A 25973-nucleotide genomic window follows, 5' to 3' on the forward strand; every position below is an offset into this window, starting at 1 on the left:
GTTTCTCTACACTGTTCAAGTTTTCCCCAAGAAGCAAGAATGACTGGAAATCAATTGAATGTGATTTTTCACAACCCTGTAATTACCCGAACTGTTTGGGTGTAGTAGACAGCAAACACGTACAGATCCGAGATGCCTGCAGACAGTGGCTCATATTACTGTAACTGTAACAATTGTTTAGTACTGTAACACTTCCAACAGATAATGCCAGTTATAAATTTATTATGGTTGATGCCGGAATGAATGGTCATATGTCAGACAGAGCAGAGATATTGTTTTCTTTGGAGACACTGTTTTATCAGAACCTGCTGACATATCAGCTGCAGCTACCCCAGGAAGAGGCACCTCCAAATAATTCACTATGTTTGTCCTTTGTATTTGTTGGGGATGATACATTCTAACTGCAATAAAATGTCATTACGGACCAAACATCACATGCCAGCATTGAAATATACCACCCATTTCTCCTAAGAGTCATAAAACACATTTTCTTTCTTGTTTCAGCATATACTTGTGATTTCATTTTTGAATTGTGCTGGTAGTGTCACTGCCCAAGCAAATATCCCTCATTATGTTGCTCATGACACCCAACGTCTATAGAACATGTATGTTGCTTTATAGCTACAAACAAAATGGTTTTTTTTTTCCCACATGACCATTCCATTCAATGGAATGATCAAAATTAGTCTAGTGTGATATTCTGTTACCTGAAATGTATTAACAGAGACAGTTAAACACAGAATAACCAGTTCAGAGGCTGTGACTTAGTGGTGTTGCTGCATTGCAGTAGTAAATGGTGCAGTATAGGCCAGCATCAAGATAAACCAAGTCGGGCAAGGAAGACACGGGGAACACATTAACTGATCTTTCAGGGCCTTTTATACGCTGAAGAGCCAAAGAAAGTGGTACACTAGCCTATTATAGTGTAGCACCCCCACCAGCACGCAGAAGTGCCGCAACATGACGTGGTATGGAGTCTACTAATGCCTGAAGTAGTGCTGGGGGGAACTGATACATAAAGCCTGCAGGGCTGCCCATAAATCCATAAGAGCATGAGGGTGTGGAGATCTCTTCTGAACAGCACATTGCAAGGTATCCTAGATATGCTCAGTAATGTTCACGTCTGGGGAGTTTGGTGACCAACAGAAGTGTTTAAACTCACAAGGAGTGTTCCTGGAGCCACTCTGGTATTGTACTGTCCTGCTGGAATTTTCAAAGTTTGTCAGAATGCACAATGGACATGAATGGGTGCAGGTGATCAGACAGGATGCTTACATATGTGTCACCTGTCAAGAGTCATATCTACATGTATGAGAGGTCCTATATCACTCCAACTGCACGCACCGCTCCTCCAACAGCTTGAACTGTCACCTGCTGACATGCAGGATCCATGGATTCATGAGGCTGTCTCCATACCCGTACACATCCATCTGCTAAATACAATTTGAAACGAGACTCATCCTACCAAGCAACAAGTTTCCAGTCATCAACAGTCCAATGTTGGTGTTGACTAGCCCAGGTGATGCATAAAGCTTTGTGTTATGGAGTCATCAAGGGTACAAGAGTGGGCTTTCGGCTCCGAAAGCCTATATCTATTATGTTTTGCTGAATGATTCACATGCTGACACTTGTTGATGACTCAGCATTGAAATCTGCAGCAACTTGTGGAAGTGTTGCACTTCTGTCACGTTGAACAATTCTCTTGCATTGTTGTTGATCCTATTCTTGCAGGATCTTTTTCTGGCTGCAGCAATGACAGAGATTTGATGTTTTACTGGATTTCTGATATCCATGGTACAATTGTGAAATGGTCATATGGGAAAATCCCCACTTCATCGCTACCTCAGAGATGCTGTGTCCCATCGCTCGTGTGCCGACAATAACACCGGGGTCAAACTCACTTAAATCTTGATAACCTGCCATTGTAGCAGCAATAACCAATCAAACAACTGCACCAGACACTTGTCTGTCTTATATAAGCCTTGCCGGCCACAGTGCCATTTTCTGCCTGCTTACGTATCTCTGTATTTGAATATGCTTGCCTATACCAGCTTATTTGGCACTGATCCAGATGATACAGCTTGTTACAGTGTCATTTTTACACTTTTTTGTGCAGCGGCCTGGTGTTTTTGTTGCCCCATCTCATGTGGTAGTCCATGCCATGCTGACTATCTCCTGCTGACATGCAGCAGCACTACTCGATCACTGCTGGAGTTACTTTTTGGGTTCTTCTCCTTTACGTGTTAATACATATGGTTAACTAGATGTTGTACTAGGCTTATTTTGGACAGCTCTGTTGAAGTGATACACCAAATATCATTTAAAAACATTTTCTTTGTTACAAGGAACAACCTGATGTGTTGACTGACACTGGGGGCTACAAAAAATTGATAAACTGTATTTCTTTTATCTGACTCAGTCCAAACATTGCATAAATTAGAGAGAGAGAGAGAGAGAGAGAGAGAGAGAGAGAGAGAGAGCTGCTTTAGTGAAAAACTGAAGCTTGTGATGTGTTTCAAGATAAAATTAGAATGAAAGTCACCAACAGCAGCAGTGCCGCAATGCTCTTCACTGGATGCTACTGAGTCCGCTACAAAATGCAAATGGTGTGCAGCCTCCTATGCAGACTATAGCCCACCTTCCCCCACCATGTACACAAAGGGCATATAAGGGCGCTGCCAGGCATCTCCCGCAGATTCCTCTTCCAACAGGAATCACTTACCAGGGGTGAGCAATCTGGGCAACCAGAACCGAATGACCTACTTTCCAATTTAAACCTCTTAAGAAAGTGGTAAAGTATTACCCTTGAGAGAGCAAGAAAAACATTTACATTAGAGATCGGCTACTTTTCATACTTCTGGAAGTGTGGCCAGGTATTTTTAGACTTCTTTTCAGATGAAAAGAAGATTGTTTGTTGCAATTACAAAAATGGTTCAAATGGCTTTAAGCACATGGGATTTAACATCTGAGGTCATCAGTCCCCTAGACTTAGAACTACTTAAACTTAACTAACTTAAGGACATCACACACATCCACGCCCAAGGCAGGATTTGAACCTGCGACCTTAGCAGCAGCGTGGTTCTGGACTGAAGCACCTAGAACCGCTCGGCCACAGTGTTGCAATTACAATGGATCATATTCTCAGTACACTACAGGGTAGCATATTACAGATTGGTCTGATGCCAACTATTGTCAATAGCTCCAGTTGCAAACTTGGGTATGTTTTCTTGCGCAATGTAAATACTTATGCGTCAGACCCAACTCGTCCCTTGGTGTATGTGAGAGATGAATATAATGACATAAAAGAAGTGACAGCTATAGCAAAATTCCAAAGCACGGAAGGATTAGATACGTGGATCTGAAAACTTTGAACTTCCTACTTGGCAAAAAGGCTTCACCATGCATCCATGAGTAAAAGTGCATGTGGTAGCTAAGCTTGCAAAGCAGTGATGCTAAACATTGTTAAAGAACCAACTGTTGCTTGAGATAGGATACTTTTTCCTCATTTCAAATGTAGCCTATCTGTCAAATCAGTTCACTAGACACTGAATGAATGAAGAATTTATCTGGTAGATTAATAACAAGATAAAGTGGTGTGGTTCTCTTTTAAAAATGGGATAATACATAAACTTTCTAAACAACAAAAGAGCAGACAATAGTGCACACATTATACATTTTCTGTACAGTCACCAGGATAAGTTTCACAAGAATCCCAAGGCTGTTACTAACAAACAGGGAGAGTGATTCCAACAATAGTTTTATTTTAAGTAACAGTATTATCAAGGATTATAGATGAAGAATATAGTCTGACTACTACAGTAATGAATATCGCATGTCACTCTCACCCATTTTCTTCTCATTACTTTAATTCGGTTTATACCAATATTTCACTGTCTCAGAATCAGTTTTAAACTGGTACAAGTTTGGTACGATAACACTGTACCATATACTCATAAAGAGATAAAATGGATGGCCATTATTTCCTTCCAAGAGATCTGTTTACCTTTTCCAAACTTTTCCTACCTGTCCCTATTTCCTCTCTGGGGAAGGAACTAACAGGGAGTTACAGGTTTTTTTCTTTACTTTCTCTTTTCTACTTATAAATCTATCAACAGTACTTGGAATTTTGCCTCCTGATGATAACTACGAGGGTCACTCCAAAAGAAATGCACACTATTCTTTTTAAATCCATCTTTTATTCTACATGTTTGAAAGTTTTACAGTATGTAGATACATCCTCTAGGAACAATATTTTCATTTCTCCACATAATTTCCATCCCCCTCAACTGCCTTATGCCATCTTGGAACCAGCGCCTGTATACCCGCACAGTAAAGTTTTGGACCAACCTGTTGGAGCCACTGTTTGGCAGCGTGCACAAAGGAGTCATCATCTTCAAACCTTGTTCCATCAAGAGTGTCTTTCAGTTTTCCAAAGACATGATAGTCATATGGAGCCACATCAGGACTGTAAGGCGGGTGTTTCAGTGTTGTCCATCCGAGTTTTGTGATCGCTTCCATGGTTTTTTGACTGACATGTGGCCGTGCATTGTCGTGCAACAGCAAAACATCCTGCTTCTGCCGATGTGGTCGAACGCAACTCAGTTGACCTTGAAGTTTCTTCAGTGTCATCACATATGTGTCAGAATTTATGGTGGTTCCACTTGGCATGATTTCCACAAGCAAGAGTCCTTCGGAATCAAAAAACACCATAGCCATAACTTTTCCAGCAAAAGGTGTAGATTTGATTTTTTTTTTTTTTTTTCTTGGGTGAATTTGCATGATTCCACTTCACTGATTGCCTCTCCATCTCTGGTGACAAATGATGGAGCCATGTTTCATCACCTGTCACAATTCTTCCAAGAAATTCATCTCCACCATTCTCGTACTGTTCCAAAAGTTCGCTGCATACTGTTTTTCGTGTTTCTTTGTGAGCCACTGTCAACATCCTGGGAACCCACCTGGCACAAACCTTTTTAACGCCAACACTTTCAGTATTCTGCAAATACTACCTTCCCCCTAACCCAACGTAGCGTGACAATTCGTTCACTGTGACACGTCTGTCAGCAGTCACCAATTCGTTAACTCTCTGCACATTGTCTGGAGTGTGTGCAGTACGAGGCCTGCCACTGCGAGGACAATCCTCAATATTGCCATGCCCGCTTTCATCATGTAACCTGCTTGCCCACCAACTAACTGTACTGCGATCGACAGCAGCATCTCCATACACTAAATGAAACAACAAATTCACTGTTACCAGTCACCGTTTTATTTATTTCCACGACGCGTTTCGAAGGTTTAAACCTCCATCATCGGGTGGATTTACATTAGTAAGTATTACATTTGTGTGTGTGTTGTGTTACGATTTTTGGAGGAACTTGTGGCACTGCCTAGTGGAGAAACAAGACACTATTTCAGAATACAGTTTAGGATTACTTTTGACAAAAAATTAACTGATATCTAATGGTAAAGGTTAAATAAGTAAACTAGAGTACCTTCAGTGGTCACAGGTTCCTTTTGCTGTCGTAACTCTAGTTTACTTATTTAACGTTTACCATTAGATATCAGTTAATTTTTTGTCAAAAGTAATCCTAAACCGTATTCTGAAATAGTGTCTTGTTTCTCCACTAGGCAGTGCCACAAGTTCCTCCAAAAATCGTAACGCAACACACACACAAATGTAATACTTACTAATGTAAATCCACCCGATGATGGAGGTTTAAACCTTCGAGGGGGGGGGGGGGGGGGGGGATCTTGGTGTTTAACGTCCCGTCGACAACGAGGTCATTAGAGACGGAGCGCAAGCTCGGGTGAGGGAAGGATGGGGAAGGAAATCGGCCGTGCCCTTTCAAAGGAACCATCCCGGCATGTGCCTGAAGCGATTTAGGGAAATCACGGAAAACCTAAATCAGGATGGCCGGAGACGGGATTGAACCGTCGTCCTCCCGAATGCGAGTCCAGTGTGCTTAAACCTTCGAAACGCGTCATGGAAATAAATAAAACGGTGACTGGTAACAGTGAATTTGTTGTTTCATTTAATGTCAGTAACAGTCACGGTAAAGCCTAACCTAAAAATGTTCGCATCTCCATACACCTTTTTCAACTTCTTGTGGATATTTCTCACTGTCTCGTTTTCACAGCACAAGAATTCTATGACAGCATGTTGCTTCTGACGAACGTCAAATGTGACAGCCGTCTTGAAGACATGCTGTGACTCACAGGAACAGGTTGAACTAAGTTTGAAAACAAGCAGGAAGGACGTATGTACACACTGTAGAACTTTCAAACGTGCAGAATGAAAACGGTATTTTTACAAAAATAGTGTGCATTTCTTTTGGAGTGACCCTCATATTAGTGTGATTTAAGAAAATATACCTTTTAGCACCTAACATGAGAAAGAGACAACCAAAAAGCTTGTAGGGCAGGATTTACTGAGACATAAATGTTAAGAAAAAATTTGATATGCTGTGCCATTCTGAGTTATTTAGCATTGAAATTAGCCAATTGGGGCATTGCACGCTCACATTTAAGCAGCCTGCCAAGGGCAGTGTGGTGTTGCTCAATGAGTGGTTTGTTTGGTTAGCTGAAATTTGAATTTGTACATGCGATGACCTGAATGGCTAACTTCAATGCTAAGTAATACGGAAACAGTGCAACATATTGAATGTTTTCCTTAAGATTTGTGTCTCAGTACAACCTGCCCTACAAGTGTTTCAGACATTTGCTGACCACCCTGTATAAGGCGTAGTGAAATGAAAATAATACAGAGGGAAAAAAGTAAGTGAACTGTTTATTATTTCAAAATTAATCACCATAACTATGGGCCCACCCACATGTCGCCACAGATGTTTCAGCTATGCTGCGGAATATTCACTGGGAATCCATTACACATCCTCTATATAGTTCCGATCTCTCAACATGCAATTTCCATATTTTTGGAGTGATTTGCTTCAGACAAATATATACAATCATGGTTCCTTAAGCAACTGTAAACATTTCTCCATGAAGGCACTGACCGTCTTGACTCACAGACAGATAAATGTATTAACTCTCTAGCCATGAGCAATTTTCCTATTTTTTTGTACAAAATCGTGAGGCGTTTTATTTGATAATTAGAACAGTTATAAGGACAGAATGATAGGAATGTAACAAGAAAACCAGAACCTGAGTTGAATTTTAACTGACATTTAATGTAAATAATGTGGGAAATGTGACACTGGCATTCAAGGTTATAAAAACAGAATAAGTATTCATAAATCTTCTAAGTTTTGTATGTCTTAAAGCAAGGTTCCACAGACACAAGCTACGGAATATGGAGACAAAATTGCTGCCGTAAGTGAGTGAGACTGATGAACATGTAAAACGCAACTCCCAATGTTTCCGACTGGAAAATAGCAACATCCGTTGTTCTAGGGAGGGGGGCAGGGAGGGGGGGGGGGGGGGGGGTAATAGCAGCCTACAATGTTCCAGAGCAACAGAAAAGTATTCAATGGGAAAATCATGACTTACGATGTGCAAACAGAGCAGAAATTACGTCAAACATGACAATTGTGGGCAAAATTTTCCAGAAAGAGCTATATGCACACATCTGCTTTGCTTGCAGGTGGAGGGTTAACAGTTATGGTGATTACTTTTGAAGTAACAGAAAAGTTTACTGATTTGTTTTCCATCTGTCCCATTTTCATTTGACTGCCCCTTATATTTTCTATTGCAGCAGATGCTTTACCCAGAACCCCACCATAAGATAGAGAATGTGCTTCACAAAAATAAAATGATGTTGAAAATGTACACTTGCGCTTGCTATCTTTTACCACTAGCTACCTGCAATGGCAGTAAATACATATGAAGGGACTTTCCCTTTGATAAATGCTTACAAGGGAACCTCCCCATCACATCCCCCTCAGATTTAGTTACAAGTTGGCACAGTGGATAGGCCTTGAAAAACTGAACACAGATCAATCGAGAAAACTGGAAGAAGTTGTGTGGAACTATGCAAAAAATAAACAAAATATACAAAGTGAGTAGTCCATGTGGGACATAGGCAACATCGAGGAAAGCCTGAACTCAGGAGCTCCGTGGTCAGCGTGAGCAGCTGTGAAATGAGAGGTCCTTGGTTCAAATCTTCCCCCGAGTGAAAAATTTATTTTCTTTATTTTCGCAAAGTTATGATCTGTCCTTTCGTTCATTGACGTCTCTGTTCACTGTAATACGTTTACTGTCTGTGTTTTGCGACTGCACCGCAAAACGGTGCGATTAGTAGACGAAAGGACGTGCTCTCCAATGGGAACCGAAAACATTTGATCGCACGGTCATAGGTCAACCGATTCCGCCACAGGAAAACACGTCTGATATATTCTATACGACATTGGTGACAGATAATAATTGTCTGAAAATAAAAAATTAAACTCTTCACTCAAGGGAAGACTTGAACCCAGGACCTCTCGTTCCACAGCTGCTCACGCTAACCACGGGACCACGGCGTTCCTGAGCTCGCATTCTCCTTGATGTTGCCTATCTTGCACATGGATTACTCAGTTTGTATATTTTGCTTATTTTTTTCATAGTTCCACACAACTTCTTCCTGTTTTCTTGATAGATCTGTGTTCAGTTTTTCAAGGCCTATTCACTGTGCCAACTTATAACTAAATCTGAGGGGGGTGCGATGGGGAGGTTCCCTTGTTAGCAATCAATATGTGGTACATTATCAATGACCAACAATATGAAATGTAATCTCTGGAATTATTTACAATATTTGCATCAGCAGCTACAACACTAAGAAGGACTAGTCTCTAAAGCATCAGAGGAGTTACAAAAACTAACATTTTCTCAAGGAATAGAAATTTGAAGGGCATTGACAACTATTATGAATTGGTAAAAGTTAAGTAATGTTATTGGAGAGGTGTCCATACTGTGGAAGAAGAGGAAGAAAATGAGAATTAAGGTGTAACATTGTGAAACTGATGTAATTAGACACAAAGCACAATCTTCTTCGTGATCTAAAATAGGTAAGGTTGAGTGTTTGCATCAGATTGGACCCTCTCCTCCTCCATTTCGGTAGCAAAAAAACCTAACACATCACTTCACAAGTATATGTTGCAGTTAGCCAGTCCACAGAGTAACATGTTTAAACATAATTATCATACGCAGATATAAGAAGTAATGGTATACCACCACTTATGCTAACATTTTGGTATTTTCATACATATGGGTGTACATATTCCTGTGCTGTAATTTTCATTTTACATGCAATTCCAAAATAACACATGATAAATTCAACTGAAGATGTACCTTCAAAGGCTGGTTCACTACATTCTAATATTCCATTTTGTCTGCATGTATTCTGTGAAGGGAAGGCGTGATGTTCACAAAATCAGCACAAAAAACACTTCTGACACTGCCTGGTTCAATGTCTTCTAACACCTGTGTCAGTTAAACAAATTTAGCATAGAGAATGCATTTCTCCTTCAATACCTAATGATTCATTACAGGCATTCTGGATTCTGTGAACTGCTGGGGTTGCATACCATATAGACACTTGTAACCAATTTTGTCTGCTAAATCATTATTTGTGTTCTATGAAGCCCCATAATGTGTCAGAGAGACCTACTGGCAATTCGAATAAAAATTACAAGTAACGATAGTCAAGAAGTGTTCAATTTAAACATACAACTACACAGAGGCACAGAGATAAAATGGTTATTTATTAGAGAACTATGAACTTCAAGCAAATTTTTCAGGATCTACCTCATAAGCAAAACTGGTGTACAACAAGTGCAACAGACATGAATCAATTATTAAGACATTATTAATAAAGTAATAGCAACATGAACCAAATCTTAATTGAGATGGTGTGATGAGAATCTGCTATGCCACAGTTCATTAGAATTAGAGTCCAGTATGTTATTACTTGATTCAGTTTAAAACTAAACCCCACAAAAACACACAGTGTCAAAAGTTCTACCTTGTAATTATACATTTAAGAGCATTTTATATGAATACAAGAGTAGCTGCAACGAAACCTTAAACAATTCATTACCAAAACATGATTAAACTTGACTACGTTAACAGTCTACGATAGTCATTTATCAAATGTAAAAGTTCACTCCAGGTATGAAACCGGGATAAACTGGAGACATTTTACTCCAGCAAGTACATAGCTTCACAGTACAATCTGACACACTCAAGTCTTGCTTTCCATGTTCAGTTAAGGAATACTATAAAAGGAAATGCCACAATTTACCCCAAATATTTTAACATAATGATAAGATGCAAGTACATAATTTATGAGAACCCTAATCTAGATTACAGTTTTCAATAATACAAGCGACAAGTCCGTTCAGATTACAGCACTGCCTCACTTTTTCCTTCATCCATTGACTCATTCAATCAACCGCACACTGTATTCCTAAATCCCATAATGAAGGAGTGCATTCAAGGACGCAGAATGGGTCAAAATATACATTAATTGGTAGTAGCAACCACTAAGGCTATTTCTGTAACATATAGTAACAAATTATGGCCATTGCATATCTACCCACATTGATAAGATAACTATAGGAGTCAATTCTAGATTACTCCGTATTTTGAAAAGGGCAGCTACAGTACTTTAAAAAAGCCACTGCTCCTTCTCTCACATTATTGAGCTGCTGTTTTATCAAATACTTCAAATTTAGTATTCATGTAACTCAACACAGAATAATGTCAGCGGTCTATGTACTAGCGAAGTTAAAACTTGCTTAATACAGAGTTACACAGAATTTTCATCCCTGTGTCCAAAAACTTAAATTTTATGATACGCTAATAAACTAATCTGTCTTTGAATATCTGAGGATTTTTAATTTCCTGCCTAATATCTACCCAGCAACCTGTTTTAGACTTTTACACCAGATTATAAAACTCCATTCACAGTGACACACAGCCTAGTTTCGCTTGGCCCAAGTATAAGATGTTGGAAGCAAAAGCTTGTGATCGGCTCATAGCACAATGGTTGCTGAGACAAACCCCGCTTCCTCCTCCCAGAGCAATCAGCTTATAGCTTACAACTGACACATAATGGATTAATGCATCATATAAGTGACACAGAAGTTTATGGTGAGTCGCTACAGCGACCAGGTAAAGCCTTTTTCGCTCATTTCTGTATACAATATTAACAATCACTATGTACAACACTGAAGACAGATCAACAATATATTACACAATGACCACTCATTGATATGGCACACAATACCGTTAAGTAGCTAAGACTGGCAATGATCACAAACATTCCCGAGCGGCACAATGTCAGCCACCTTTCACAAATCACCAAGGTGCCAAGATAAGACAGTGTGATCAGTATATAGAAATTATTTTTACTTCTAGTGTTGTGGCTGAGGACTGCTCAGTTCATCACAAATTCACTCTTGTTATTTATCACATATACTTAATGAGTAAATGTACTGGCACGTAACTGTTAGAAATCCCTTGGCCACCGAAGAGGCTACTGCAAGACATTTGGTTATCAATTGCATACAATGTTCTTTCGGCAACCTTATATAGAACAAACATTTTTTTTTTACCTTAGCTGCAATGCCTCATTTCCTTCAACTTCACAGTTTATTTCACATACATTCACCGAGCATAAATTCACAACAAGCTGATACTTGAACTAAATAAATGAATTGTCAAGAAGGTAAGTCAATAAACTGAATTTTTTTCTCAAGACGGCAGAAAACTGTAAACTAATGTTTTGTAATGAGGAGCAATCACATGTATTTCAAAATATACTGGCAGAAATGGAAAGCGCTAGAACACCTTGACGGAATGCTACCAAACTTATACTGCAGTATTTCCAGATCTGTGGGATAAGTTAATAAAATGTTCATCTTTATGTGATCATATTTTCAGAAGGGTTAAAAAGTCATTCCTAAAAATGAAGAATGGCATGAGCACATGACTGCTATTGGGTGTGTCTACGGTTACTGGAACTTTACAGATGAAGATCACAACATGCACCCCACCGGTCATGCACTTTCAGCTTATCTCCATCTTTCAGACTTTTAGAAAAGGTCAACCCATTGTGAAGAGTGACATGGTGACATCACACCAACATATTGCACAGAAATGCAATGACAGCAGAATGAGTGACTACTAAATGGACTTGGGACAACAGTGCGGCAAGGAGAGTAGGCACTGGACTAGAGTAGGCACTGGACTTTCCAGAATAAATAGACCATGAGAAAATTGTAGAATCATTCCACTGGCACCGACAAATGACAATCTGGGAAGAGCTTACAGACGGAGTATAACCACAAATCATCAGGAACAGCTCACTGGAAACTGGACTGATGTATTGTTTTGGTATGCTGACACCATACTACACAATATAGAGACTTGCATGGTGTACAGCCAGTGTCAACTGGGACATTGCGTAGCTTTCTATGATGTAGCGATGAGTCTCACTTCTGTTAGTAGCAGTCATATCAACACAAATGTGTCTATAGAAGGCCTGGTGAAAGGTCACAGGAAGTAACGTTTCTCAAAAGGCATACCTGTAACTACTGGAGTAGTGATGTGGGTAGCTACTGATATGACAACAAGTCTGATTCAGTAATTGTTGAAGGAAGACTGAATACTTGCCAGTGTGGTAATAATGGTAAACCCTATTGTCATACCCTTCATGACCAAGGTATCAAATGGCATATTCCAGCAGGATATGCAAGACACCACATTGCAGTTGACACCACAAACACCTTGATAAATGAAAGGATCCTTGACTGGTCTGCTCAGTCCCCTGCTTTGTCACCCATATAGTATGTCTGCAATGTTATGGGATTAGATTACATTAGATTCAGTTTTCGTTCCATGGAGCCAAAAAAATGAGATGATTCTCTCATATCAGCCTCCAGCTGGAAAACTTCATGAACTGACACAAAATTGGGTTCAGTCATGGTAAGAAAACTCTTATGATACATTTGGAAGCTCTTTGCTTCAACAATGTCTCTATTCATTGGAAATTCGGGAAATAATTTTAACAGCCTTGCTGCTATTAAAGTAACAAATTCTTTGTGCAGTACCAACAGAACAAAAATGAAAAAATATGTACTCCCTTGGCAACAACAGTCACATTATTTCTTAATGGTCAGCATATGTGGAGTGGGGGGACTTGCAAATGTGTGTTTATCAACATTAAGATTAAATTTAAATGTCGTCAGAAAAACAAGTCACTGACATAAAATAACTAGCAGAAATTGCAGGATTTTATTATGTAATTATGTACGTACAGGTAAGTCACTGCTCACCATATAGAAGAGATCCTGAGTGAACAGTATATGGAAAAAACAATGATCTGCATTTATGGCCCTTTCTATGTGCACGAAACCTACTCAGCACCTCTTCTATTTGGTGAGCAGTGCTTTAACTTCATATACATAGTCAATCATGCAAAGTATGTAGTCAAATATGTTCCAAAAACTGTGCTGTTTATGTAAATCAATCAACATATTTGACTTCACAACAAGCAATCATAAGCACATTCCACAGAACATGCGAGTAACTAATTACCTACAAAATCAGAAGAGCTGAAACACGTTAAGAACCTGACAAGACCTAAGAATTTTATGTGCACTTCTTGAACATGCAAATGATTTTCTATTCACTGCTGAAGCATAATGAAACAATGAACTGGGGTTGACCGAAGAGTCTGATACCACCCGTCGGCTTTGACCCGGGACATAAGGCTGTTGTGGCATGTGACGTCGGAATTTAATTTGTGAGAGTGGCGTGTTTGTAGGTGTCATTTTGATGTGATCGGTGGCACTCTCTGGTGGTGTGTTGGGTGATGTTTTTGGTTTAGTTTGCGTGTGTGGCGTGTTTATGGGTGGTGTATTGTTGTGGTCGGTGGTTCTCTCTGGTGGTGTGTTTATGGGTAGCGCGTTATATGGTGTATGGGGTTCATTTGCGTGATAACACTGCACATGTGTGGTATCGGGACTGTGCTTTTAGCAGAATATTTTTCAGTGAGTTAAGAATTTTAGTTTTGTTATTTCAATGTTATTGTAGTTTTTTTTCTGTTTGTCGTGTGTGAATTTTGGTAAATTGCTTTTTTTTATGTCCTTGTTGACAAGGTCAACAGTTTTCGGTTGTCGGCAATGATGAGGGATAGTGCGTAGTCTCTAATAAAATTTCTTCAACTATTCGGATTTTTGGATGAAGTCGTGAAGTGTTCAGTATATCGTAAAAGAAATGAGGCTTACTAAAGTTCCGGTGTCTCGGACCAGGGATTACTGCACGTGGAGATGTCGTAAGGATAACAGGTCAAGGGAAGTGTTCGATTCCAATTTTGTTGGTTTGTTGTGTTTTTTGAGGTAGTGATGATTGTGGACATGGTTGTAGTTTTGGGTTTTATGATTTGGTATTGGTAGTTTCTGTTGACCTATCTAGGTCAAGGGAAGTGTTCGATTCCAATGTGTGGTTGTGGCTGTTCCGATATCAGGAGTTGCTGTTGAGCTATATAGGTCAGGGGAAGTGTTCGATTCCAATTTGTGGGATCGGGAGCTGCTTTGAGCTATAAAGGTCAAGAGAAGTGTTATTTGTGGGATCAGGAGCTGATGTTGAACTATAAAGGTCAAGGGATGTGTTCGATGCCAATTCCTGGATCGGGGGATGATGTTGAGCTATATAGGTCAAGGGAAGTGTCCAATTCCAGACGATATTGTGTTTAGTGGAGGGGAGTTTTGTGTTGTCAGTTTTTTTCGTTGTTTCGTGTCATTTGGTATGGTGATGTGTGTCTAAATTTGTTTATATTTACTTTTTCCCCACCCAAAAAACCCCAATTTCCCACGCTTGTCCCGTTATTTTAATTAGGTTTCTTGTGGAACGTGTATGTGTTGGTTTTTCAATGTATTTTCATGTTTGTGGTCATGTTTACGTAATGACATCATAGGCGCCATATTGGAGTCATCGTGTATGGTCGTTTCTGCCATATCTGTGACGTCATGGGTCAAAGCAGACAGGTGGAACCGGACGCTTCTATATTTCCAGGAGCTGTATTATTACAATTAGATTTACTGAACAAAGTTAAAATGATGATAGTAATATCAATCTTTTGAAGGCGTTTAAACATGTTGTGGACTGTAGAGAATCTGTATTTATTAAAATTGCATTCTTTAGTTTGTCTGGTAATTAATATTTTCTGTCCAGTGATTGTGGTAATAAGTTTCCCACACATTGTCATTATGCCATTAACATCTGTAACTGCATTTCATACTCTTTCTGAACGTTATTTTTTGTTCAGTGTATTTAGGCCACATCATTAATACACAGAAACTTTTACTAAAAATCCATCAAACATTCTGTACTTCCACAACTCCCACACAACTTACTTTTGGCACACTGCACACAGAAATTGCACATTTATTGCCAATAGGTGATGTCAGGGGGAAAAGGTTGGGTGTGTTCCTATTAGGGAGTATATTTGAGTGGATTTTATGGGATAGCTCTGGTATACACCTTACAGCAAAAGGGAGTCACCAAAATCCTTGACCAGAGCTGGCACCATAAATTCTCCTTCTTATGAAGTTTTAACGCAGTGTGAGTCTTACTATATTCAAAAATGTCTCCATTCTGAACTCGTTGTTGCTAATTCTTCTCCATCCTCCAACTTGCAATGTGGAGCTACCTTATTATTTATCCATCACTTTCGAGAGCTTCCTCCCTGTCTTCCTCCAGTTGGTCAATATTATATACTGAGGTGACAAAAGTAATGGGATAGCAATATGCAAATATACAAATGGCAGTAATGTCTCATACGCTACGTATAAAATGGAAGTGCACTGGCGGAGCTGTCATTTATACTCAGGTGATTTATGTGAAAAGGTATCCAACGTGATTATGGCCACACGATGGATATTAGCTGACACTGAATGCAGAACAGTAGTGGGAGCTTGTAATGGGTTGCCCTTTCCTAACATTATCTTTTTTATATAGAAATAACTGATACCATTTATATTACCGATTCTTGTATAGGTGAACATTATCGCAGTTGTTTAACTAAAAGAATTTCATACGATTTTGTATATGATGTATTATATATCAGGTTATAACGTATAAAAGGAAATTAAGTTGTTACAATCGATACAGTTAAAATTACTCCTTTTAAAAATATTTGAAACTACGAAAATCTGGCATACTTAAAATTCATATTATTAATTGTACAATCTAATGTTATTTATTAAATTTATTTCTGGATTCTTTTGTAAAATAATGTTATAACTTGGTGATGATTCTTCTTTTGTCAAGAAAGTATGTAATCTCTTTCACTTTCTAAACTCTTCGGAACATTGTGAGTACCACAGTATGTGATTAGTAGTAGACATGCCTCTGATGGAATCAGACGTGTTTTTGATTGTGTCACTAACAATGTAATTTGTGGCATAATAGAAGTGGAAATTGTAAAGACGATGTGATATTGAAAAATGTAACAAAGAACAAAAGTCGACAATAAGACAGGCAAATCTTCATCAGTTATTTAGTCATCAGGAACCCACAACCTTAAATCAAAATTTCAGCTGCAAGAATGTACCCCTAGGCGCAATAACTGTAGCCAACAACAAGAAGAGAAAATGAAGATAAGTAAAAAGTTTTTCTTCTGTATATCTTACACGTCACAAAGCTTTCAAAATTGTGCAGAGAGAGAGAATTTTAACAGTGATGTGTGGGAGGGTAAGATTACAAGTTAGACGCATGGGACATTCCATTTCAGATATTGTTAGGGTATTCAATATTCCGAGATCCACAGTGTCAACCGTGTGCTGAGAATACCAAATTTCATGCATTACTTATCACCATGGATAACGCAGTGGCGGAAGGCCTTCACATAACAACCGAGAGCAGCGGTCTCTGCACACAGTTGTCTGTGCTAACAGAGAAGCAACACTGAACGAGATAACCATAGAAATCAATGCGGGACATACAACAAATGTATCCGTTAGGATAGTGGAGCAAAATCTGGCATTAAAGGGTTATGGCACCACACTATCAACACGAATGCCTTTGTTAACAGCACACATTGCCTGCAGTGCCACTCCTGGGCTCGTGACTGTAGTGGTTGGACCTTAGACAACTGGAAAACTTTGACCCGATCAGATAAGTCCTGATTTCAGTTGGTAAGAGCTGATGGTAGGCTCAGAGTGTGGTGCAGATCCCACAAACACATGGACCCAAGTTGTCAACAAGGCACTGTGCAACAAGCTGGTGGTGGCTGCATAACGGTGTGGGCCCTGTTTACATGGAATGGACTGGGTCTGCTGGTCCACCTGAACCAATTGCTGACTGGAAATGGCTATATTCAGCTACATGCAGACCATTTGCAGCCATTCATGGACTTCATGCTTCCAAAAAAGATGGAATTATTAAGGATGACAATGTGCCATGTCACTGGGCTGCAATTGTTCACAACTAGTTTGAAGAACGTTCTGGACAATTCGAGCACTGATTTGGCCATCCAGATTGACTGAAATGAATCCCATCAAACACTTACGGGACATAATCAAGAGGTCAGTTTGTGCGCACAATCCTGCACTGGAAAAACTTTCGCAGCTGTGGACCGCTTTGGAGGCAGCATGGCTCAATATTTCAGAGAAGGACTTAGAATAATTTGAGTCCATGCCATGTCGATTTGTGGCACTAAGCCAGGCAAAAGGAAGTCCGACACGATATCCCATGACTTTTGTCACCTCAATGTACAATTGTGACCCAACCATTCTGAGGCAGCATGTCTTTAATCAGTACTAAAATCAACCTCAGTGAATCAAGAAAACTGTGATGGAAAGTGATTGTACCATCTATTTCCCACTGTGAAATATTATTAGAGATTAACTCATATGAGGATCATCTGTCAATTTTTGTATTGTGTCTTAAGTCAAATGTACAGAAACAATATTTAGAAGAAATTACACCCATTTCAACAACATTTCTCCACAGATCGAATAGTTCATTCAACACCTTCTCATGTGGAAAACCTACACTTTTACAGTATCCTAATAAAATTTCACTACTACTTCAACAAATCATTATTCAAACCTGTCATTGAACTCAGAATCTAGCAGTACACTGTTGGATATTCAAATTTTATAAGGCTTGACTACTAATACTGGTAACAGATTCACCACATAAATCCATTTGGTTGCCTTTATTTGCGGGGGGCGGGGGGGGGGGGGGGGATGCATACCATATAAGTAAAATATAGAAAGAAAATCACATAATAATGAGAAAACAGCCAAAGGCAGGAAAACAATTCCAATCCCCTCAGCAAAAGCCAAACAGGGATTAGATGCTAATCGTTTACTATTTGCTAATCCTTTACTATTTTCTCCAAGATTTGTTGCAATTTTGCTATTATTGGAGCATAATATATGTTCATGATGACAGCAGGCTGCATGCAACATTAGCGTTATATAAAGTATGAATCTGAATATAATGAATAGCAGATGTTGTCACATTTTCTGGAGATAGCAGATGTTGTCACATTTTCTGGAGATACAGTTGTGAAGTAATTTATACGGACCTAGTTAAAAGACATTACAAGTTTTGTCAGAAGAAGAATACCAATAAAATAGACAAGGAGACACTAAACTAGCAGATCTAGCCATTCTGTTTGTTATGCTACAATTTGCAACAGTCTTTAAGCATCCAAATTCTACTAGAAGACAGCTTCTGAAAATCAACTAGTTACAGCAGACTAATTTGAAACTCATAATTTTGCAGTTGAAACTCATAATTTTGCAGTTGCAGAGTTATACAAAAAACACTGAGGCATAAAGAAGATTTGCATGAATTTCAAGATAATTGACTTTGTACAATCAATGCCGTGACTTAACTAGCTACCAGAAAATTACAATTCAGATTTGAAAATGGATTTTACCACTAAATTTTTCAGTTCTGTTATAGGCCTAAACATGTAAAAAATGAAAGCTGCAGAATATTAGATACAGTTCTTTACATTTGTTAAGGAAGTGTTACCCAAGAAAAAAATTATTTTTCTCACAATTATTCAACATGTGGACTGCAATTCCTTTCAAAGAATTGAAACTGACTACAACCTACATGAATCTTATATGTACAGGAATAGTGAAAATAGATTCAGAATTGTTTGAACATAGGCCCACACAAAGTTCATTACTGACATCACATGTCTTTTCACTTCGACATTTATTGAATGCAAATACTCTTTGTGAATGTACAGAGGTGCCCCCAAATAGCCTACATGCCACAGAAGATAATAATAATAATAATAATATTGGCTAGCACATGGATGGGTGGCCGACTGGGTCTACCCACCGCTGTTGGCAAACAGTGTGTAATCAGCTCTTGTGAGGTGAATTAAGGAGCTACTTGATGAGAAGTACTACCTCCGGTCACAAAAGCTGACTATGGATGGAGAGCGCTGTACTGACTACATCTCCCTCCATATCTCCTCAACATATACGTACTCAGCAGGCCGCCATAAGGTGCGTGGTGAATGGTACTTTGTACCACCACTAGTTTTCTTTTCCTGTTCCACTCACAGACAGAGCAAAGGAAAACACAACTACCTATATGCCAACAGACGAGCACTAATTTCTTGTATCTTATCTTTGTGGTACTTACACAAAATGTTTGTCGGCAGTAGTAGGATCGTTCTGCAGTCAGCTTCAAATGCTGGTTCTCTAAATTTTCTCAAGAGTGTTTCTTGAAAAGTACAACGCCTTCCCTCCACAGATTCCCATTCAAGTTCCGGAAGCACCTCTGTAATACTTTGCATGTATTTTGAAACTATCACTAACAAATCTAGCAGCCCCCCCCCCCTCTCAATTGCTTCAATGTCTTCCTTTAATCTGATGTGTTGCGGATTCCAAACAATCTAGCAGTACTTGAGACTAAGTTGTACTAGCATCTTACATGCAGTCTCCTTTACAGATGAACCACACTTTCCTAAAATTCTCCAAATAATGAGACATCTATTGGTTGAGAATGACACAGTGGTCAGTTGGTACCACTGGGACTTCAAAGGCCTGTTTGAGTGGAGTTTTGTCAGATACCTATGCCACAAACTGTGAACACTGTTTCCTTATAGTTGCACGAAAATCTAGTGTTCGCTACTGAAAGGATGTGGCCATTAATTGGTGTGTGCAACTCTGATAGGTAGCAAACAAGCTTCATTTTCCCACATAAAAGATATAACACAGTGATAAACTATACTTTGTCCTCGTAGTTCTTTCCCTACTGAGAACTCACTACACCCTGTATAATGCATTTATTCCCCCTGTATGATCATATTTTAACATGTGTTGTAGTATTGTCTGTAGTGAAATTCTGTGTGTGTGTGTGTGTGTGTGTGTGTGTGTGTGTGTGTGTGTGTGTGTGTGTGTGTTGAGACTGCACAATTTTACTGTGCTTCATATCATAATACAGCCATTAGCTATCCAAACTGTTTTTGTAACAATTCAGACTGGAATTCCAAATTTTAAAGAAAGCAATGAAGGTTTGTACAAGTGTGTTATACTTGTCATCCATTTTGCCTGTGTTGCAGACCTTGTGCCTTGATCTTCAAGATAGGCTTTTACGATCTGTGTTGCAAGTGGACCCACAGAAACACATTTTTTGTTTAGCAGTATATGATGAGACTACGCATTGATTAATTTCAGTTTCAATAATTGTGCACTGTTTCTTTTTCTCAATGTTTTCATCACTCTATGAAGAATGTATCTTTGACTGTGGTACTGTTTATATGTAGCTTAGTATGAAAGTATAACAAATGTACAAGTTTGAAAGACTTGTGAAAATTAACATTTTCATGGGGTAAAATCTTGTCTAAAAGTTAGTAGGCCTACTGAAACCTGTGTAAAAGTTACTTTGATGCCTTGATCTGCAAAATGTGCAGCCAAGAGGGGAACAAAAAAATCTATAGCCTGAACTATGAGATCTGTACAGGACCATTATATTTTTTCCTTCAAAATTAAAACACGTCTGTACAGTCTTTAAATATTTATTCTGCACAGTGTTCCACATTTTTACAATGCATGGCACTACAATCGAGCAATGGAGGTGGAGTAAGGCATTTGTTGAATATTCAATATTGTGATTCCATCAATATTCAATGTTTTTGACCAACATTCTTGAGAAAAATGTGAATTCACAAGATACTACATTCTTTAAACCTGCTCAGCATGCCTATTCATTGCACATATTTTAGAAAAGCTGTACTACTACAAGGATTTTTTTCTTTATGTAAAACATGGGAGACATGAAACTCCTACCACACAAGCGTTTTGACACTGAACCTTTTATTCATATGGTAACAATATATTGGTACATTTATTTACTTATTTATTTCATGTACAACTTGTGAGAGCTGAGTTGACTGCTGTTGTAATACACCATTTGAGGTATTACGTGACATAATGCTATTTGTAAATATCCACTGGTTATAAATTAATGATCAACAGCCCATTCACAAACATAATTTTGAATCCTTACCTAGATTGTATATATGGTCTGGATATTTCCCATCATAACATACTATTTTTACTTCCTCTGTCATATTTTGGTTGCAGGGTGACGGCTAAACATTATTTAACTGTATCGCCAGGGTGACATACAAATGCATTTATATTCAATACACTACATCCCTTCCTATATACAATGTACATCCTGTAAAAATTCCAAAACTTTCACTTTGTTCTATTCAGGTCTGCCCCCCCCCCCCCCCCCCCCCATTGTTAACTGAGTGCCCAACTAATTTTAGTCACAACGCATACTTGAGCTGCTGCTTCTTCAAATGAACTACAACTGTGCATAGTTCTTAAATGTAGCATGTATTTTCACTGGAGCTGTTACACCCACATAACACCAGAGACTGAAGGAAGGATTTGTTCAAATGCATCAACTTTATACCCAAACAAGTGGTGACAGTTCCTTATGGCAGCTTAGTCTTGACTGAAGTGTTAAATGTGTATGTTCGTAAGTCCAAGAAACAAAACATTCTTAAAAATTGATTTACATCAAACAACTTTATTTGAACTTCAACTTGCATGAAACCAGTATTCACACCAGAGATAAACGAGGACAAAAGAGTATTCACCAGCTGTGTACTATAAAGAGGTGTGTAATTCTTACTCTGAAAGTATTATGGTAAAAGATGTACAAGTGTTTCCATAAATGAAAATTAAATGGAAGAATATGCTAGCTGATAAACAGTTTGCACCCTACACTTAATAATACAGAAATTTGGCACTTGCTAAAATTATAAACAAAAGTCACTGTGGCCTCATGCTGCCCTTTGGTTGAAAAAATACTTCAATTCAGTAGATAACTTTGAACAGATAAGAATTCAAAATGACGAAAACATGGTTCAAACTGAATACTGTCAGTTGCTACTACACTTAGGCTACAATTTATCATTAACTTGTATTTGTGAGTTATTGACCTCAACTTCTCAACGAAGTAAACATAAACATAAAACGTAAATAATTGCGTTCAATCATGAAATTTTTAACAAGTTGTGAAATACGCTCTCTTAAATGTTTAAAACATGAATCCTAATCAGATGAATCCATTACTTACAAATCACTTATTGCTAATTTTGACATTATCGACACTACCAGACTGTAAAATAGTGTTTGAAATTCTGATACCAATATACTTACAGGCATAAAAACGGCAAAGTTTCCTCACATCAAACACTTCCCTGCCATAACCTGAATCACACACTGTACGATATATTAAGAGTTCGTCCAAATTTTGCTAGTCTTAAATGAGACGGAATCACAGACACAAAAACGTCATCTACACGCCGTAAAGCTTGTGATACATTGTCTCACAGGGGAGTGAGTACTAAACCACATAGCTTATTGACAGAATATAATTACACCATAGCGGATAAATTACGAGGGGGTTCAGCAACCCCATCGTTTCATGTAATCCGTCTTTCGCCATTCATTCGGAACTTATTCAACAATAGCAAGAAACATACACGCACAAAAAAATCAATAAAACTTTATAACCGATATTAATAACTTAACATATCCGCTACGCACATCAGCCATTTTCATTCGGGGTAACCGAGGTCGGTGGTCCAGCGTTATTGGCAGCGTACTTTCATCAAAGAACTAAAACGTACGGTTAAAACGAACCGATATTTTGCATCAAAATTTGTATGACTGCCGCAGTTACGAATAGAACGGGGTGGCAATTCTTGAAATCTGATATCCCGTAATCTAATCATTGCTATGTTCAAGTGTAAAAGAGAACGAAATGGTAGTAACCATGAAAATTACTTGAGCGTAAAAAGTATACTGACGCGTAGAAATGTCAATACTTGTACTGTGCGCTAGGAGCTGAATTACTTTGTTAAACATGAAAGGAGATTGCAGATTTTGGATACTGAAGAATTAATTTCCATTTGAAGGAAGAAAGGAAGGTTACTGCTTAACGTCCCGTCGAGAACGCTGTCATTATATGCGGGGCATGAGCTCAGATTAGGGAAGGATGTGGAAGGAAATAGACGGTGCCCTTTCAATGGAACCATCCCGGCACTTGCCACAAGAGATTTAGGAGAATCAGGAGAACCTACATCTGGATGGTCGGTCGGGGATTTGAAATTCCATTTGAAGTTAGAAGAAAATAAAAATTGACAGATCGATTTTTGACGCGCAAGAAGTATATCGAATCTTCAAAAGGAATATGCAAATACCTACTTTTTTCTTTTAATGGCTCTAGTGAAGTTATCCTAACGCTATCAGGAAAATTTAAGATAGTGTTTCCGCACAAAAGTATTCTGAGATAATGTGAAGCGAGTAATTTCTCTGGCAACCCTGAAAATTCGGGATTGTGTAATTGTATTGCAAAGCAGGCATTGTGTAAAGCAAATAGCTGTCATGCAGTTTTCCATATTTCTTGCAAAAGAGCAGCACTCCCTAAACCTTGCAAGCCGTGTTTATGCGCTGATCCTATCTCTTTGATTTAATTTATTCATTCAGGGATCATCTCACAATGATATAGAATTTATCATCATAATTCACGGAAAATAAATACCCGTAGTTCAAAATATACATAAACACAGAATATAAAGCGTGTTACCTACCAACTAACTACTAACCAACCTCTGGGGAATTGATAGGGCTTAAAAAGAATCAAAAATGTTGAAATGTACATATGGCCAGTTTTTTTTATTTTTCTTAGTTAGAGCCCCTTTCTTGTTGTTTCATATTTGATTCGTTTGCGTCTTTTTGTTTTCAAATTTCCAGCTAGGTCCTACAGGTACTTTCTCTGTTCTTTTTCTGGTAGTTAAATGAAATGCTCCAAACGTTTGTCAGCTGCTCTAACACACGCTTCGAAACGCCACATCAAAGAGCGTCTAAATCCTTCCAAATTTCAGGAGTCTGCTTAAATCCTTGAACACGCTGGCCAAGATTGTCAACATTCGCAATACACTACAGTATGACTTTTAAATACCCTCAAAAATAAAACTCGGACGGTTTGAGATCAGGAGATCGAACAGGCCACGATGTTAGTGCCCCATGACCTATCCATTTGTTTGGGAAACGTTAATTTAATTTAAAATTATTCTTGCTTGCAGAGCGAAATAATGTGGCCCCCATCGTGTGTGAACCACATGTTCTGACTTAAGTGTACTGGAAGGTCTTCCAGCATAGATTTACACACTCCATTACAAAACTCACTGCATGTCAGAGTCCATGGAAAATGAAAGGTCCAACTAACCCATTTGAGTTTTGCCAGCCCATACATTAATGCGAAACTGCTGTTGATATAATCATCTTGAGGTTGAAGCTCTTTTGTCAGTGTTTGCTTTACCAATATGGAAGTTTGGGATTAAAAAAAAATTGTGTTCTGCCAAAGACGGACCTCATCCCAGAACATGTTGTTGATGTCTTGCTTGCAAAACCGGAAAAGGATCCTCATCCGCCAATGCATGAGTTGTGAAACTCTGCACTCCATTCCTGGTAAACTTTGCTTCATCAGTGAATAGTATGTGGTAAGAAAGGTGTTGTTCATTTGCACACACCCCCAGTAACTAAGTACAAGAAGCTTTTCTAGCATGAAAATTGATTTAAATAAGACCTTGCACTCTCTGAAGATGGAATGGATAAAAGAGTTGCTCTCATAAGACTTTCCACACTGTCATATTTCTCACATTCTCAATTCCTGCTATTTCTCTAGTACTGCTGCCATTATTGTTCTCAATATGATTTATTTACTTATTATTGTATCAGAAGTACACAGCATACAATCAGCAAAAAGAAATCGATCGTTGGCAGTAGTTTGTACATTGGTTTACCAGAAATTGGCCATGACTAGTGCACATTACCGCCAGACTACCAGGCCCAACCGTAAAGTATAAATGAAATATATTATCATCTATTGCTCTTATTTTGCAAAACAATAATACGGTTTTTCCGCGCCATAGTTCCCCGTATTCGAAGTTCATTGCCAGGTTATTAGGAGCACTGCTGTCGTCTTCTGTTTCCTTATCGTAAAGGCCCTCCATAAACAAGCAAACCTCTCTGTCAAATGAGCCCTTGTCTAGCCATGGATTTGTCAAACATGCCCTTACACATACTAACAACGTTTGCCAGTTTCACCTCATTTCGATGCAGACGCTGTTCGTGTTTGTGAACATCTTGGGGGTAATGAGAATGGCCACAAATGCAGACAAAGCAGCCCTTGCATTGATTTTGGTACTGGGTTTAAAGAAGAATAAGAAAACAAGACGCTGGCCCAGGGAATGGTTTAAAACGAGATAAATACATGAAAACCTATTAATGGAAATTGATGACTGCATCAACTTTCTGCAGATGGACAGTGAAAAATTTAATAACTTGCTTAGAATTATTTCGTGCTCTCAGTAGAAAGGAATCACATATATGAAAAAAATTGTTTTCTTCTACTTGCTCCTTTAATGACAGTTCGTTAGAATACCACAATAAGCTACACACACAGAA

General features: G+C 38.6%; 1 protein-coding gene across 7 annotated transcripts in view; it reads right to left on the reverse strand.

The window, feature by feature from the left end:
* The window catches only part of LOC126184547 (serine/arginine repetitive matrix protein 2-like), a 294117-nt gene extending 271021 nt beyond the window's left edge, over nt 1–23096 (reverse strand). For all 7 annotated transcript variants that reach the window (XM_049926972.1, XM_049926970.1, XM_049926968.1 and 4 more), the window contains exon 1: nt 22659–23096. The gene's annotated coding sequence lies outside the window, so the exon portion shown is untranslated. The remainder of the gene's footprint in view (nt 1–22658) is intronic.
* Nucleotides 23097–25973: the final 2877 nt, after the last annotated feature.

Source organism: Schistocerca cancellata, chromosome 4, assembly GCF_023864275.1.
Source record: "Schistocerca cancellata isolate TAMUIC-IGC-003103 chromosome 4, iqSchCanc2.1, whole genome shotgun sequence".
In the NCBI taxonomy this organism is placed as follows: domain Eukaryota; kingdom Metazoa; phylum Arthropoda; class Insecta; order Orthoptera; family Acrididae; genus Schistocerca; species Schistocerca cancellata.